Here is an 18,579-nt window from a genome sequence, read left to right as displayed (position 1 = left end):
TTACAAATGAGGCTCAGGCAGATAACATGGGCTGCTTGGAATCACACAGCTTGGAAATGGCAGAACCGGGAGTTGCCCTCAGATAGGTGGAGCAGCTTGATACACGGACTTTGGGCTTAAACAGGTGTGAGTTCAAATCCTGTGGCTGCCACTCCTGGCTGTGTACCCTAGGACAAGTTGCCTTACCTCTCTGAGCTTCTGTTTTCTCATCTGAGATGATAGGCCATTCATCCACTGATCTTAGTACCTTACACACATTCCCCCAATGGATCCCTACAAAAGCCCTCTTAAGCAAGTGCTTTTCTCATCATGTGTTTTTTTTTTTCAGAAGAGGACTCTGAAGAGCAGAAATACTGTGTAACCTGCACAGGGTCACACAGCTGGGAAGTGGAGCATCCAGAATTCAAGCACAGGCAGCCTGGTCCACTGCATCAGAATGCTGACTCCACAGACATTTGAGAAATTTCAAATCATTTATGTGAATTTTGAAGAAGCTAACAGATACATATGGCTCCCTTCCAGGCCTGTCTCCTTCTCCTTAACTTGATGATCTGAAGGGAAACTATGGGACTGGGGAGCACTGAGGAGATTTCACAGAAACAGCCTTGTACGGTCCCTCAAGGAGCCCCAGGCTTGTGGGGCTCCAGGCAAATCCACACAAGGCTGGGAGGACGATCTGGCCTGTCAGCTTCCCTAGGAAAACCCGCCTGGGGCCTAGCTATGCAGGCTGTAATCGGATTCCTGCGCTGGCCTCCTCATCTGGTCCAGGGAGGCCCAGCAGCCTGGCCCTTTGCCCCTGGAAGGGGTGGGCCCTGGGTCACGGTGGGGTGGGTGGAGAGGTCAGGGGGGCAGCAGGGAGGGGCCCAGCAGGGGTGCTCTGTGCGGGGGCCCTGGCACCCCGGAGCCCAGAGCAGCTGCTGGCGTCTGTCAGCCACCCCGCGGGGCGCGGCCGGGGCCCACTGGCCTCTACATCTTCCTGACAGGCCCCTCTTCTGAGGCCAGGAAAAAACAACAACAGTTCCTCCCCTCTTGGCAATCCATTTGTCAGATGAAGGCTGGGCACCAGAACCTTTAACCTCCTCAAAGTCAGCATTTCCCCTTCAAGGCCTTGCAGGCCCGAGAGACAGAGATGGATAGAAGTGGCTATTTGTAGAAAAAAGCCCCGAGGCCTGGTGGCCAAGGGGAGCAGGGTTTTCAGGAAGGGAGGGGACCCTGCTTCTTGCTGTTGTTGGGGTGACAGGAGGAGGAAGAGGAAAGGCACGTGTTAGGAGGAGGGGCCCTGAAGTGGGCAGTTGACCTGGCCACACCTGAACTCTCCTAAAGAACTTTTGGAATTTCCTCGATTGTACACGACAAGCAGGCGTGTCCTTGGTGCTACAGACCCGCTTCTGTGCTTGGCCACCCCACCCACCTGTGCCTGGAGTTACAGGTCATCTGAGGAAGGACCTGGGGCCTACAGGCTGAAGACTGGCCTAGCTTTTCATCCGCTGTGTGCTCTCAGGCAAATCACACCCATTTTCTGCGCCTCAGTTTTCTCATTGGCAGAATGGAGATGTTGGTAGCAGTCTCATGTGGCTATTTTGAGGATAAGTGCACTGATGTTTGTGAAAAGAGTTGTCTGCTTGTAAAGATGATGCACGTGATTATGCTTTCTCTTTCTATACTCTGCTGGACCACAGGGCATGACATGGGTCAATGGAGGATAAAGATGGCTCATCCTAGCCCCCAAATATTCTCTCCTATGGCACATAACAGAAGGTCAAGATCATGGCCTTGGGAACCAGGAGAGCTCATGGGTTCAAATTCCAGCTGAGCCATTAATAAGCTTAATGGCTTTCAGCAATTCCCTTTATCCCTTGGGCCTCAGTTTTGTCATCTATAGAATGGGGATAAACCTTTTCTTTTTTTTCCCCATTAAGTTGCTGAGAGAAGTGAGTGAGGTGAGCCTGAGGAGAGTTCTTGCCAGAGCCTGGTGTACAGTTCGTTGTGGTACTAGCTAGATGGTGATGATGAAAATACCTGAGATTTTCATCTTTAGGACAACTCTGGAGGCCTTGTGAAATATTTATATGCCACCTAAGAGGGACAAGATGGAACCATTGGCATTTGGTCATACGGTTGAACATGTGAACCGGGCAAGACAGCTGTAACTGAGAAAGGCTGCAGGGGATGGGAAGCTGACAAGCTTTGAATATGGTGGAAACCACAGTAGACTAGGATATTTACCACTAGGCCTGGCATTTATTTCCACTATGTGTGTCCTCAGCGTCTCAGAGGCTTTGAGGAAGCAGGGTCACTACTGCCCTGAAGGACTTTGTGAGGCTCAAATTATAGGATGGACAGGACAGAGTTGCGTAAACCACAGAATACCGACCTCACGACTGCACAGATGCCCCTCTGAAGCCTGGCGTGGAGCCAGGCATTCCACGCTCGGGAACCAATGATGGGGTCTTCCACTAAATCCCAGAAAATGCTGAGGTAATAGAGTCAGCTTCCTCAGATGAATGTTTTCTCTCATAACTATATAGTTTAAATTTGGGTGCTGGCCATCACTTGTCTGCCACCAAGATTGTGGGCAGCTGACTTAAAAACACAATACACATAGGGGCCTGTGTTGGAACTTTGGGCTGTTGGAGGTCACGTGACCTTGGTTTTCTCAATTGAAAAGTAGAGGTTTGCTGTATAGACGATGTACACACACTCAGGAGGTGCCCAGAGACCATGCCCTTCCCAGGGCTTTGGTACCTGGCGGAGTTAGAGACACGTTGAGCTCAAGGAGAAGCTCTGAGTTCGGACAGCCAGATAAAACACAGGTAGTCCAGGTTAAGTAGGGTCCATGCGATATTTCGGACATTCTTACCCTAATAAGCTCTTTGTTGTTTATCTGAAATTCAAGTTTAACTGGGTGTCCTTTTCCCTCCCTAAATCTGGAAACCCAAACAGAAGGCAAGTCATCTTTAAGATGAGGAAGACTCAGGCCTTACCTTCTGAGTCCAGATATTTGTATTTCGACAGAAGACTCTGGAAGGAAACTCTGAGGAGGGAGGTGTGGTAGTGGGGCTGGTTTGCCTTCGGCTGTTGGCTTGCTGGTCGCGGGAGGAGCCCAGGGTCCCCCAGAAAGGTCTCCGTTGGAGGCCTTTGGAGTGAGACAGGGCAGAGGGAGGAGGGAGAGAGGAGGCAGGGAGGCCAGGTGGAGAGTGGGGACAAAGATGAGTGCCCCTGGCAGGAAGTGCGGAAAGAGAGCGGGAGGGAGGCCACCATGTGGGCAGGGCGCCACCCTGGAGACCCCTGGCCGCCCACTTCCTGGGGTGCATTTTGCAGCCCTTGCTTGCAAGGCAGCAGTGCCATTATTTGGGGAGAAACCAGCTAACTAGATAGGACAGCAAACTGGGGATTTATGTGGTGTGGGAACAGCTCGGGTTTCCCTCGCTGTTTATCCAGCAGTATTTTTTAAAACAGAAATCAGCGCGCGCGGGTAACCACAGCTGTGAGTTACTGGCTCTGGCTGCAAGGTTGGGGGGGGGGGGGTTCTCCACAGTGCTTTGCTCTGCATCAGCTTGGAAGCTGCTGATGGAATGTGCCCTTCCAGCCAGGGTCCATGTGAAGAGGGTGGCCCTGGGCAGGTCCTAGGTCACTCTTTCTCCTCTAGGAGGAAGGCCAGCATCCCTGAGGGAGCTGTGATGGGTCAAGGCCTGAAGCCTTAGAGATCACTCAGTTAGGGGTCATGACCTCACATGGGGCCAGGCCAGGACACACAAGCTAGAGAAGCCAGCTGGGAGGAAAACACGGGGAGTCAATGACAGAGAGGGGCCCCAACAGCTACTTGGCACTAGCCAGCTTCGCCTTGCAAGAACATAGGCCTAGTTCTACCAGACCTTTTCAGGGTTTTTTTTTGTATTTTTTTTTTTTTTTTGGTATTTTTCTGAAGCTGGAAACAGGGAGGCAGTCAGACTCCCGCATGCGCCCGACCGGGATCCACCTGGCATGCCCACCAGGGAGCGATGCTCTGCCCAGCTAGGGCGTCACTCTGTTGCAACCAGAGCCATTCTAGTCCCTGAGGCAGAGGTCATAGAGCCATCCTCAGCGCCCGGGGCCAACTTTGCTCCAATGGAGCCTTGGCTGCCGGAGGGGAAGAGAGAGACAGAGAGGAAGGAGAGGGGGAGGGGTGGAGAAGCAGATGGGCACTTCTCCTGTGTGCCCTGGCTGGGAATCGAACCCGGGACTCCCGCACGCCAGGCCGACGCTCTACCACTGAGCCAATTGGCCAGGGCCCAGACCTTTTTAGTTTTTAAAAAGAGCCGAGCCTCTAGATTTTTACACGTGATCTCTCAATTTTTAAATGTTGGTAATGAATTTAAAACACTGCTGCTCAATTAAAAGATTCCTATGGGCACAATTTGGTTATAGAACTGACAAGTTGCAATCTCTGGTCTCCTCCAAGTCTTTCTGCTCCCATTGTACAGATGACAAAGCCGAGGCCCAGAAAGGCTTAGTGACTTGCCCAAGGCTGCTATTGGGAAACCCATGGGTCCAGGACACCCATGCTGTGCTCCTTGCCCAAGTTAGCAAATTTGCTGGCTGAGACTGGGGTCTCACCAAGCCATTCTCAAGTGTTTCCCAAGCAGGTCTCATTTGCATAGACATGACATTTGCAAATACACCCATAGCTACTTGCTTCTGGCAATGCCCCTGAGGGAGCTAGGCTGGCATTAACCCATTTTTTACAGATGAGGACATGGAGGCTAAGAGAGGCTAAGTGACTTGCAGAGCAACAGTCTTAGGAAGGGCTGGGGCCTGCTCCTCCAAGGACCGATCTTCAATTTTCCCACCTTCGAATGCCGTCATCCTTGGGGAGACAGCCTGAGGTGGATAATAAACTCCTAAAAGAGAACAGAAAATGGATGGGATACTGGGGTAAACGGAATATTCTTCATAACTTAAAGTTAATTGAAAATCCATAGGTTATCAATTTTCCAAGCAAGAGAATAAAATAGAAAGTATTTCAAAGAGCAATTATATGAGGCATGGTTTAATCTTTCTTTGATGATTCCAAAGGCATTTCAGGGGAATGTAATGCCTCGGGGCGCCATTACGAACACCAATAATTACTGTGTAAGGCTGTGAGACAAGTTCTTGTCAATTCCCTCCTGGCTGTTTAGGGTTTTGGAAGATGATCACAGCGCCTGGTGGTGAGCACGTGTCCAAGTGGCGAACTGCTCTCTCCGTCTTTGTTGGTTTCAGGGTGGTGCTGCGGACAAAGCAGTGTCCAAGGGGGAATCCTGCCAACCTTCACCTTCTCCTGCCAAATGGGAATAATGTCGACTCCTTCTATACTCACTGTAGAAGGTTCTACTTCACAAAGGGCCTCAGGTCACAGTGTTTAGAACAGAAGGCACTTCAGGTCATAGTGTGTGCATCAGCTTCATTTTGCCAGGGAGGCCCAGAGAGGTTAGGAGCCTTGTCCAAAGTCACACAGCCAGGGAGGAGGTGCTGGAATCTTTTTTTTTTTTCCTCTCTAGACTTTCCTGTATCACACGGAGGTAGGAAAGACCTGGGGGGAAGTGAAAGCTTAGCACATGGTCACACATGCACACAGAGACACACAGGTCTGCCTGACCATGGATCTCCCCAGCCTCGGGACCGAGGTGAACCCCCTCAGTTCAGGGCAGGGAAGAACCTGGGGGCGGGAGGCTGAGACACCACTGTGAGGTTTATGGTTTCATGAATGTCGGAGCATTTTACTATGTGGTAATTTCAAGTGTTCAGGCTCCCAGGGCCTTTATCTTTTAATTGAAGAAATAAACAATCTCCCCCAAGGCATGCTTGGCCAGGGAGAAAGGCAGGTGCAATGTATATGGAGGAGAGCAGCAGCCTGGACCGACCCTGTGTCATGGGAAAATACAATATCCGGAAGCAAAAAGCTGTCTTTGCCCGAGCCCCAGGAGAGGGCGATCACAGGGGGATACCGCATACAAACGTGTACGCATGCGTACACCCCCTGCTTGGGCCCTGAGAGTCCCTGCGTAGAGCACATACGCACGGGCCACACGTCACACAAAATCGAATCGAGAGGCTCAGCACATCAGCACCACACGCGTGACCATGACAGATGCTCTCAGAGATGCTGCTGTGTGTACCTCCTCACCCTATGGCAGAGCCCCTGTCATCTGGGCAGAAATACCAAAGCAGGGACGGGGGCAGGCATACCCCCCTCAACACAGCCACAAACGCTCAATCCAGGTGCTTCCAATCACGCATAAACAGAACTAGACATGCTAGGAGGCACACCAGGACAGAAGTGTCCCCACATCTTCCCTCTTCGTGTACCCATGTTCTCCAATGTGATGTACCATTTTATCAGTCCAAACTCTCAGACAGGGACAGAGATGAGTTCTGACACTCTGATGTACAGGCCCACTGGTCTCTCTCACACACAAGCCCACAGATACACACACACTGATGCATGGCCTCAGCCTTGGGTCATTGTTGAGAGCTGAATGTGGGGTTATGTTTTCAAACAGCAACAGCATTCATCTCTGTTGGCTTTACCCACATCATAACTCCCACTTTTGGCACCCAAACAGTTAATGTCCCAGGTCTTGGACTTTCAAAGCATCTCACACCCTCGGCAAAGAGGTCTGCCTTATAGTCCCTGGGGGAGCTTTCACCTACACGGAGAGGAAAGGTAAGAAAAACTGGTGGTGCAAGGTTTAAAGCGGAAATATTTTAGCACTAGGAGGAACAGGACGGCGGGCCCTATGGGGCGCCATCTGGTGGTTAGAAACAGAACTGCAGCACCTGCTGCAATGAGCCCAAGCCTAATCTTCCACCACCACTTCCAGCATGTGAAGATCCGCTTCTGATCCTAGAAGGGTGGGGGAAGAATAAGGAGTCAAACCCCCACGACTCCTGCGGCCCCACAGCTGCGTGCAGACACGGAGGGTGGAAAGAGAGCTATCTTCAGGTTACTGAATCCGTCCTCTCCAACGCAGCCCTAAGCTTGTTTGTCTCAGCTTCTATTTTCTGGATTGCAAATGGAAGATATGTGAAAGCCAGTGGACTGGGTGCTCTCCTCACTCTCTGCTGTTAACAATAGCCAACAACTATTTATTGAATCCCTACTGCCCTAAGTGCTAGAGTAAACAAGACAGACTAAATTCTTGCCCTCATGAAGCCTGCCTTTTGGGGAGGTCAGAAAAGCAAAACACACATAAGCAAGATTGTGTCAGGGTGCTAAGTGCTAAGGTGAAACATAAGCAGAGTAAGGGGATAGAGAGGTCATGTGGGTGGGGACTTATGTCGTCTTACATAGGGTGGGCAGGGATGGCCACTCCAGTAAGGAGGTGAAAGAGCAGAGACCTGATGGAAACAAGGGAAGGAATGAGTGTGTTGAACTTAGAACCATCCAGGCCAAAAGAACAACAGGGATGTGCAAATGCCCGGAGGCAGAGAAGCACTTGGAGAGCTCAAGGAATGGCAAGGAGGTTGGGACAGAGTGAATGAGGTGGACATTGGTCAGAAATATAGGTGGGTGGGAGAAGGGGCACACAGGGAAGGCTGCAGTACATTGTTACCCCATCTTGTTCCAAAATGGACATTAGGCAGCTCAGTTTTCTCCATGGAGAAACTGCTATGGACTCAGCTCTACCCTGAAAACTTAGCAGTGTACAAACAATGATAAACCCTGGTGCCTCTGTGTGTCACAGAGTCTGATTTCAGAGATGAAACACATTCATATAAAACAATAACAAAATACGTAAGACAGCATGAGATGTGAGTGCTAAACAGTGTGGAAGGTCTTTCGGGGTTGCAGTGGTCACAGAAGTCATCCTGGAGGACTTCAAGGTATGAGCCTGGCATGACTGCAAGGAGGACGGGGGGACAATCAGAAATGGGGACAGTCTGTGCAAAGGATGGCAGGGAATGAGAAGCATCGCTTTGAGAATAAATGTGCTCCATTTCAGGAAGAAAAAACGTGTCTTGATCATTGATTTAACATGTATTCATTGAGCCAAGCACTGTTCCCTGATTGAGCCACTTACTGACTGAATGACCTTGGGTGAGTCCCCAAAGCTCTCTGAACCTTAGGCAGTCTGGTCACAACATCACTGGTGAAGCTGGTGCACACATGTGGGCCCACAGGGACATGTTAGTGCTGTGGGGACAGTAGGATGAATAGGTCGCAGTGCCAGCCCAGAAGGAGTTCACAGTCCAGGGAAGGGAAGATGGCAGGCCTGTTAACTCCTGATAGAGACTCCAACTTATTGTTGAGTCTGGCTGAGGGGAGTGGGGTGTGTGGAAAGCTAATCGCCCAGAAAGCCAGGGCTGAGGTTCATGCTCAGGATGGAGCAGCCTGGCCTGCTCTCCTGCAAAACACTTTTCCGAGCAAGTTTCCAAAAGGCATGAATGGAAACCTCTCAGAACCAATCTCATTCTCCATGCACTGTGGGAGCTGGCTACTCAGAGGAAGGATTATAAAGGCAAGAATCTCTTGTCAATCCACAAGCAGGCACTGTGCACACCCACCTAGGAGATCAGAGAAGAGGCCCCTGGCTGGGGACCTCCTGCAGGGACTCCCCCAGGGGTGGGGGTGCCCAACGAGCTCCCCAGAAGGAGAATGACTGAGCCAAGGGAGTGGAGATGAGGCCAGACTGCTGGCCGCTGGGAAGAGGTCTGGGCAGGGCTGGCCCGGGAAGTAGCAGGCTGGGAGAAGCCAAAGCAGGGCCAGCGAGGAAGGGGAGGATTCAGGAGGCCCAGAGAAGGGAAGCAAGTGTGAGGTTGTGGGTGTGGGTGTGTCAGGAGGGATGGGAAAGAACAAAGCAAGAATACACAGGGAGCATCTGTTCTAGGACGATGGAGGACAGGAACAAAGCAGGCTGTCTGGAGGGAAGGTTCTGGTGGAACGCAAGAACAGATAATGTTGGGAGGGTCTTAAGAGTCAGAATGCAGAGTATGATTTGATGTTCTTACTTACCAAAGAGGCTGCATGTACTTGAATTTAATTTCTTCTTTCATACTGATCATCGGGGACATTTCCTATTTTGGGACCAACAGAGATCACCAGTGTCCGCAGGGTGGTCAACCTTTGGCACCTCAGTTACTCGGGTGGCTTTCTAGAGGGTACACGTGCCCCTTCTGCTGGGTTCTCTGACATGACAGGGGACAACCTCCCTCTCCCTCTTAATCCCCACTGTATTCAGGGATTCAGGGGTCTGGGCATACTAACCCTGCTCTTTCACAGCTGGGGGAAACTGACATTGAGAAACAGCTGTTCGGTGACCAACTGGGACTAGCCTAAGACGCAGGCACCGGAAATCACCTCCGGTCAGCTGCAGCGGCCTAGCAGTGTTTGGCCCCCACCTGCCCACAGATTTTGGCTTCAGGTCAGCCTCCGAGAAAGGAGCCGCGGTTCGGATGGTCCAAGCTATGGGCGCTGAAAGCCCAGGGAAGACCGCTTATCCGGCGAGTCGGCGGACTCCTGCGCCCCACGGCCTCGCAGAGCCCTCTGCTGGCAGAGCCCAGCACTACAGTGTCGCCATGCCTCTGCACCAACACCCCAGAAATCAGCGGGAAGCACCCACCCATCCCACCCGAGCGACGACCCACATGGACTCTAGCCCCACCTTGGTACTTTTTAGCCCCACTTGGCACAGCTGCATGGCCTTGGGCAAGCTGACTTCTCAGAAACCCACCTGTGAAGTGGGGGTAAAAGTGCTTACCTTTCAGGGTCGATGTGAGAACAACATAGGAGAACATACGGGAAGCACCCAGCACATGGCTGTTCTTAATGGTAGCTATTATTCATAATGCCCATCTCACATGTTGAGCGTGAAAGAGATGAAGTCGGAGAAGGCTTCATAAAAGGTAAAATGATAACCAAATGTTGATGCGAGGCAGCTGGTGTGTTAATAATCGGAGGAGGTGGGCCCTCTGGGAATATCAAGAGCCATCCTCTGTTTTAGTATAGACACTGGCTTCTTTTCCTTTTCTTTCTTCTGTTTACTGCTTATTCTGGGGTTTGAGGGTGAGGGGAGGGCATAACTCCAGCAGGTCAGGAAACAACTGCCTCTCACCTCCCGGGGAGGGTTTGAAGACTAGCCGCCCAGCTTTTAGAGAAGGGCAGCTATCTGTTACTAATTCGGAAATGGCTTTTAACAGCCCATCAAGCTATATTGTGAAAGAAAAGTGAAGGACCCTTTTTATTTTATTTTATTTTATTGATTGATTTTAGAGAGAGAGGAAAGGAGAGAGAGACAGGATATTGATCTTTTCTTGTATGTGTCCTGACTGGGGATCAAACCAGCAACCTTTGCATATCATGACAGCACTCCGACCAACTGAGCCATCTGGCCAGGGCTGAAAGAACCTCTTCTTTCTTTCTCTTTCTCTCTCTCTCTCTCTCCCTTCTTCCCTCCCCTCCCTTCCTCTCTTCCCCCCTCCCTCACTCCTTTCCTTTCCTTTCTTTCTCTCCTTCTCTTTTTTTTTTTTTCCCTCTCTCTCTCTTTTTTGTGGAGGGTCAAGAGGTTGTAGGGTGGGACCCAGGGGAGAATGAGAGGAAGAGGAGCAAGCAAAGGGCGCGCTGGGGGCTCCTGGATTTAAGGACAGATCTGGGGAAGTGGTTCACAAGGCCCCTCTGTGAGAGGGGAAGCGATGATGAGTGGAGGAGAGAAGGGCCAATGTGACATGCCCACAGCTGAGACTATCCCACAGTCTGTGCCCAAAACACTGTCATTGGATCACTCAGCCTGCACTCAATATGAGATGTTTGCTCTGTCTCTACCCATTACCTGGGCCCCTGGAGCCCTAAAGCAAGCCCCTGGACTCCCAGGCAGGTGTGGAGAGGAGTTCTCACACTTGTACTTGGGGGGAGGGCTAAGGGGAGCACAGGAAACCTCTTTACCCTCAAGCCTTCTTATTCAAGGACTGAGTGCCCTGGGAGGAAGGGGTCATGCCTTCATCTGAACTGCTCAGCAAGTCAGCCCCATCCCAGGGTGGTCCTGGAGGGTGAGGAGGGACAGCTAGATGAGGCTGAGGCAGTGGGGAAGGGAGAGGGAAGAACACTTGGAAGGAGGGGGAGAGAGGGAGGGAAGGTATTTATGTGAATACTTGAAGACATGGGGCCTGACCTGTGGTGGCGCAGTGAATAAAGCATCGACCTGGAATGCTGAGGTCGCTGGTTCAAAACCCTGCACTTGTCTGGCCAAGGTACATATGGGAGTTGATGCTTCCTGCTCCTTCTCTCTCTGTCTCTGACTCTCTCTCTCCCTCTCTCTCTCATTTTCTCTCCTCTCTAAAATGAATACATAAATAAAAATTTTTAAAAATAGTTGAAGAGGAAAAAAAAAAGATGTGGGGAGAAGCCAGCCAATCTGCTGCTGCTTGACAGTTTGCCTAGGTGTCTGAGTGGGCAGGTGGGGCCACACCAGAGTGGCCTTTCTGCCCGTCCTGTGCACTTCTCTGCATTGTAGAAGGAAGCGACATGACTGGTGGGTGGCAAAAGGCGCTGCAGAGGGAAGGAAGGAAGCACGGCCTGCTGCCCTGCGTGTTAATATGATTTAGGAGGTACACGGGTCACCCTCTCATGACTGAAAGCCATCCAGGAGCGAAGGTTTGCAGCTATTTCTAGACAAAACTGGGTGATGAGATGAAATAGCTCAACTCCTGACCATTAAGTCATGAAGGCCATGGCCGTCATAAATCTCCATCTCCGTGGCCCTCGCTGTCTTTTTTTTTTTTTTTTTTTTTTTACAGAGACAGAATAAGAGTCAGAGAGAGGGATAGATAGGGACAGACAGACAGGAACAGAGAGAGATGAGAAGCATCAATTATTAGTTTTTCGCTGCGACGCCTTAGTTGTTCATTGATTGCTTTCTTATATGTGCCTTGACCGGGGGGCTACAGCAGACCAAGTAACCCCTTGCTTGAGCTAGCAACCTTGGGTCCAATCTGGTGAGCCTTGCTCAAACCAGATGAGCTCGCACTCAAGCTGGCGATCTCGGGGTCTCGAACTTGGGTCCTCCGCGTCCCAGTCTGACACTCTATCCACTGTGCCACCGCCTGGTCAGGCACCTCGCTGTCTTGTATGGAGGCAGAGTCTGGCCAGTGCCACCTGCCGTGGTGGGACCCTCACCCATCCTGGCAGTGCCTCTGAGGATGGGGCAGGCTTTGGTGCCAAGGACTATAAGGGCATTTGAAAGCTACGCTGTACCCTCATTTTTTACTGGGTGATCTAGAGTTTTCCCCAATCTCTATCAGCTCAAATCCTCCACAACTCACATCAGAAAACTGGCCCTGCCATGTACGTGTCTGACCACTTTGGGCACATACATTTACCTTCCTGAGTCATAATTTCCCTATTTATAAATGTGAGCAATAATAGCTCCCTGGCATGGTTGTTTGTGAGGGTAAATTGAAATAAGTACAGGATGCATCCTGGTACAAAACATGCCTTGTGTCCTTTCCTTGTAAAGCCTGGTTTAAATTCTGTTTCCTCTTCCCCTGGTGTTTTTCTCCAATTGTCTCTTAGGCCAATTCTTTTTTTTCTTTTTTCTTTTTTGAGAGACAGATAGACAAAAGAAGAAAGAGAGATGAGAAGCATCAATTCTTTGTGATGGCATCTTAGTTGTTCATTGATTGCTTTCTCATATGTGCCTTGACGGGGGGGGGGGGGGCAGGACAATGCTCCTGCCGAGCCAGTGACCCCTTGCTCTAGCCAGCAACCTTGGGCTCAAGCCAGCAGCCATGGGGTCATGATCCCATACTCAAGCCAGTGACCCTGTACTCAAGCCAGATGAGCCAGCACTCAAGCCAGTGACCTTGAGATTTTGAACCTGGGTCCTCAGTGTCCCAGGCTGATGCTCTATTCACTGCGCCACTGCCTTGTCAGGCTCTTTGACCAATTCTCATTCATCCTCAAGGGCTTCCTACCCACGGGAAACTTCCTGATTCACCCATCCATGGCTATCTTCTGCTTCCTGCTCCGACGGCACATAGGACCCTTTGCCATGGTGGCTTCATGATTTAGAGGCAAGTTGTCTCTAAAGGTGGAAACAACTGTGTTTGCTTTGTGTTTGAGGAACTTAGTTTGGGTTAACTAACTTTAACCCCCTGGTGGGGGTTAAAGAAGGAAATGGCTGGGGGCATTTTCAGACTGAGGGATTTGATTTAGGGGAGGTGGGATTATTAATAAAGTTAGAGCTGCAGCTCTTGCTTCTCCTGCCCTGCCACACCTTGTGATGATATTCCTTGATGTCCCACTCCCCCAAGAACCTATGTTAGGACCGCCGTGCAGGGCTCCAGCGCTGGCTATCCCTGCAGCCCTCCCTCCGCAGCCAGGAAAACCAATTGCAAGGCCAATGAGTGGGAGTGATGCTATTTAAATGTGCCTTAGTTTTGTAAAAAGTTCAATTATTCACAGACTTTGCTACTTTAAAACTGGTAATATGATAACTATGACATACTTCAAGATGATGTGCGTTGACATAGTAGTTCAGAAGCTCTGAGCTAGAAATGCTGAGAAGATTGCCCTCCGGGGACAAGCAAAAATTCCAGCCAGGGGCTGTCACTGTCTGGCTTTTCCTGGCTATCTTTGCAGAGACGCAGCACAGGGCAGTGATTAAAAGCATGACTCTGAACTCAGACTGCCTGGGACCGAAGCCTGTCTGTACCACTTATTAGCTCCGAGAACGTAGGCAAGACTTACCTTTCGTTATCTCATCTGTGAAGTGGGAGTAATAATGGTCCTACCTCACTGGATTGTTGGGAAGATTAAATGAGTTAATACAATGTCAAGTGCTGAATCACTCCCTAGCACACGGCAAGGGCTACATGAGCATTAACTCTTATTAAAAAAGGTCCCAACCTACCCACTTACCCAATTATAGTCCACTTGCATCAGATGCTAGGTTCAGAGTATTGGTTTTTTTGTTTTTAAGATCAGACATGGATGGGAAGGGGTTGGTCAATACAGACCTCTCATTCAAGCAGACAGGGCTGGCTTTGGGGTGGACAACCTGCGCAGGCATACAGGCCCCATGCTAGAAGGCCCTGGCACTTCATTTCATGCTCTGCTATCTGCTGTTGCCCTCTTGATATTCTTTTTTTTTTTTTTTTTTTTTTTTGGGGGGGGGGGGGACAACTTTTACCATTAATGATATGTCATGTTTTTTTGTTTTTTGTTTTTTTACAGAGGCAGAGATAGACAGGGACAGGCAGACAGGAACGGAGAGAGATGAGAAGCATCAATCATTAGTTTTTCGTTGCACATTGCGACTTTTTAGTTGTTCATTGATTGCTTTCTCATATGTGCCTTGACCGCGGGCCTTCAGCAGACTGAGTAACCCCTTGCTTGAGCCAGTGACCTTGGGTCAAGCTGGTGAGCTTTTAGCTCAAGCCAGATGAGCCCGCTCTCAAGCTGGCGACCTCGGGGTCTTGAACCTGGGTTCTTCCGCATCCCAGTCCGACGCTCTATCCACTGCGCCACCACCTGATCAGGCTTGATATTCTTAATAATATATAAAGAAGGGACCCTGCATCTTCATTTTGCACTGGGCCCGCAAGGAATGCAGCAGCTCCCACGAGCAGATTCCTCTGGATGCCGAAGGCACCCTGCCTTCCTCCTCCACTGCTCACACCAGTTCCTTTCTCTCATCACAGGCAGGCCCTCCCCCTAGGAGATTTGTGCCCCTCCCCCACACCCAACATTTAAATGAGAAAGTTTAAGCATATAAATAGCAACGTTGGAAGAATTTTATAGCGAACACCGTACATCTACCACGCAGATTCTACCAAGAACATTTCTTATCTTTGCTTCTTCACTATCTATGGGGAGGATTTTGCCACCTTATCTACGTTCACCCTGGCCTTTGTCCTCAGCTCCTGGACTCCCGCCCCTTGATGGCAGCTCCAGTGCTTCTAGTCCTTGCTATCTGGACCAAGAAAGGCCCCCTGGGCTTTGGGGCCAGATGGTGGCCTGTAGGAAGGGGTGCTGTGGATAGGGGGAAGGTTGCTGGGAGTTCCGGAGAACTTGCTGGGGAAAGGCTGGCGCCAAAGCTCCACCAGCCCCGTGGGATGGAGGTGCAGGACGGCTCAGGATGCACTCGAGAAGAACAGGGACAGTGTCATTCTGGAGTTTGTGGACTGAGAGTCCTACTCGTAACCATAGTTTTTGTAAGTTCTTCGAGTAGTTTCTTAAGATGGTCTTCCAAGCATTTCTCACAAATGGGGCCCGTGGGCTGAGCCCAGCGCCCTGTGAGGGGGATAAGAGGAGATTTTTCTTCCCACTTTGTGACCTGGGAGACTGAACTTGGAGGTTCCTCCGCTTACTTGCGAGGTCCCAGGGCTCAAAGAGGCAGACCCTGGACCCATACCCAGGTCCTCGAGTCCTCCAAACAGCCCTCTTTCTTCTGATCCCGCGGGGGCAGCAGACAGTGTCACATTTCCCTGGGTAATTTGAGGGGGAAACCCCCCAAACTTTCTCTCTAGGATAAAAGAGAGTATCAGGGCTGTGATTTAGCTCTGAGAGTGTGGTTGGGCCAGGAGCGATCACATTTCAAAGGGTTAGAACTCATTTCTCCTACCCTTCCAGCTCCGGTCCAGAGCTCAGCACTGAGCTGGCTTCTCTCTGCCCCTCCCAGCATCCCCGCCCCCTCCCTAGTGCCGCAGGCAGGTGACACCTGTATTATTGCTAAGGGTTAAAAAGCCCCCAAATCAATAAAACCCAGTAATGAGTGTTGGTACCGTGAAGGCGACAGATAAACCCCTTCTACTCAGTGAGTTCAATCCCATAAAACAGCTCTCCCCTTTCGATCCTGGCATTCATTTGATAGAAAATGTGAAGAAATTTTTAAAAGGTGACTTACTAATTGCCTGTAAAATAAAAGGCAGATGGAAGCTTTATTACAGTTGAAGGAAGTCAGGAATATTAAGGTAAAGTGTCAAATAACAATTGATTTTCCTGAGACATAAAGGGGCGATTTATGGCTTCCTAGTTACTACAAATGAGAAATTATTTGAAGTTCTAAAAAGTATGAGGAGAAATAAAGATTAAATAGAAGATGAAATCATAGGGGTTTCTCCGGGAGGTGACTTCAATGCCCAGGGGGGCTAGAATTCATGTGGCAGGGGCCCAGGCAGCTGGGGCTTGGCATGGCAGCTTCAAGATTTAGATGCGAGGTGTCTCGAAGGAGTGTTTGCTTTGTTGGAGGAAGCAGGAAAAGGAGATGAGCTTTAAAGAGGATAGTGGTTAGGGGCGATTTCAGATTTGAGGGATTTGGGATTGGGGCGATGAGTTTATTGGCATTGGGAATGTAGCTCTGATCCCAGCCAGTGGATATCGGGAATCTAGGGAAAAAAAAGTGTGTGTTGGCTTCCCTGGGACCACGATGGCCTTCTTCCAGCCAAGTGGGGCCCATGCCCATCCTTGCTGCTCCCTGGACAGCAGTGATGCACAGTCCCCTCCAGGCCACAGCACTACCCAGGGCCCTGCAGTGATTTCACCTGGTCTGGGCTCACCTGGTCCTCACTGCTGCCAGACGATGTGCTGGGCTCATCTTAGCTGGAGTCCTCCAGAAGCTGACCAAGACAGGGATTCAAAGACAAGTTGTTTATCTGAGAGGTGCTCACCGTAAACTCCAGGAGGAGAGTGGGGGAGCGAGGCAGGGAAAGCTGTTTGCAAAGGGTGTTTTCATTAGGCAGGTTACCCTGCGGGTGACTGGGGCTTAATCTCGTTGAAGGTCTCGGGGCTCCAGTGTGGGAGACACACCTCAGAGTGATCCTGTCTGAAGGATGACATGAGCCCTCTGAGTGAGATGGGGCATTCATTCTCTGGCACTCATGCAGTCAGAAGTTAGATCCTTTGGGCTCCAAGATGATGGGGCCCCAGGGGATATGGTCAGGGCACCCACAACCTCTGCCTCTGTGCTTCACATATTTACATTAATCCTCATACTTCCCATCACATGCATATCAGAGTCCTCTAGTTTATGGAAGAGACTTAGGGCTTGGGGAGGTTAAATAACTCTCCCAGCTAAATGAGGGGGGTTCAGCCAGGGATGTTGGCATCACAGCCCTGTCCACTCTGTAATTCTTGTGTTAAACTGCAGGTTCTTGGTCCCACCCTCGCAAGGGGCATTTATGGGGTGTCAGGAATATGCACTTTAATAAGCCACCAGCCAGGCTAAGCAGGCCACTGGGCAGGCTTTGAGAACAGCTCTACAGCGGCTGCTCTGGCCTTTTTCACAATGTTCCACCTTTCCTCCTCTCCCTGAGTGGGTCTGTCCCCAGGTTCCCTCCTTGGGAGCTTTCTAGCCACATCTCTGTCCTTGAGGCAGCGTGGATGGAGAGGGGAATCACCAGACTGGAGCAGGCCCCCAGAGTGATCCTCCAGAGCGGGGAGGGCTCATTCTTGGGCTCCTGAGGCCACGAGAGCTGGGGGATGGCGGCTGAGAACAGGAGAGGCTGCAGGAGGCACGCCCCGGACAAGGTGACTGTTTCCTTAGCTTCTCAAAGGTAAGAAAGATCCTGAGAGGAGTGGATGGGAGAGGTGAGGGTGTCCTGCTCACCCTTGCAGGCCAGTGACTGCCTCTCCCAGGACTGGGGTGGGTCAGGCTGCAGAGAAGCTGCCTCGGAGGGACTAAGAAAACAGAGGGAGACCCCCCCACTGCAGCTCACAGGAAAGGGCGAGTCACCAACAAGGGGGGAGCAGGCGGGAGGCGGTGGCCCCCGTGGCCTCTGGATGGGAGGAGACCCTGGAAACCAGGAATGACCTAGGGTGACCCTCGGGGGTGGGGGTCCCTCTCCAGCCCTGTTGACAGAGCTTGTCTCTAACACTGTGTCAGCTTCCTCTTGCTGCTGTATCCAACTACAAGTTTAGTGGCATACAGTTCCAAAGGTGAGCGGTCCCCAAACCAAGGCGTCAGCCGGCCGGTCTCCCTTCCTGAGGCTCTAAGGAACAATATGTCACCTGGCGTTTTCTAGCTTCTAGAGGCTGCCACAGTCCCTGGCTCATGGCCCACATCATTCTGGCCTCTATTGTGTCTTCATTTCTTCCCTCCTGACTCTCCTGCTTCTCTCCCTCTTTCCTTTGTAAGGACCCTTTTGAGTATGTTGGACCCATCCAGGATAATCTCTCCATCTCAGTATCCTTCATGTAATCACACCTGGGACTCTCTTTTGCCGGGTAGGGTGACATGTTCACATTAGGGCAACGAGGGGATTAGGATGTGGCCGTCTTCTGGGGGTGGGGAAGCCGGCCTGGGGTTCTTGTCTCACATCAGCCATAGCGATCTGGGTGACGGTCCCTTTCTGGGCCTTGGTTTCCCCACCTGTGCAGTGAAGGTGGGCCCCGCCAGCCTCTCCAACCTGAATTATTTAGTCAGGGAACATCTGGGGGGAGGATGGATGGATAGCGGTTCTATTTCAGAGCCTGCCAGAGTCTCACAGTGGTGTGTGTGTATTTAATTTTCTACATTTGGATGTGGTCCTAATCCAATAAATGCTCAGGAGATTTCTATAGAATAGATTAATTTTTGCTAGAAAAAAAATATAATTGCTTGATGTTAAGGCTGCTGCCCTGACAAA

The sequence above is a fragment of the Saccopteryx leptura genome, chromosome 2, assembly GCF_036850995.1.
Source record: "Saccopteryx leptura isolate mSacLep1 chromosome 2, mSacLep1_pri_phased_curated, whole genome shotgun sequence".
Taxonomy (NCBI): Eukaryota; Metazoa; Chordata; class Mammalia; order Chiroptera; family Emballonuridae; genus Saccopteryx; species Saccopteryx leptura.
Note: the sequence above shows the minus strand (reverse complement) of the source record.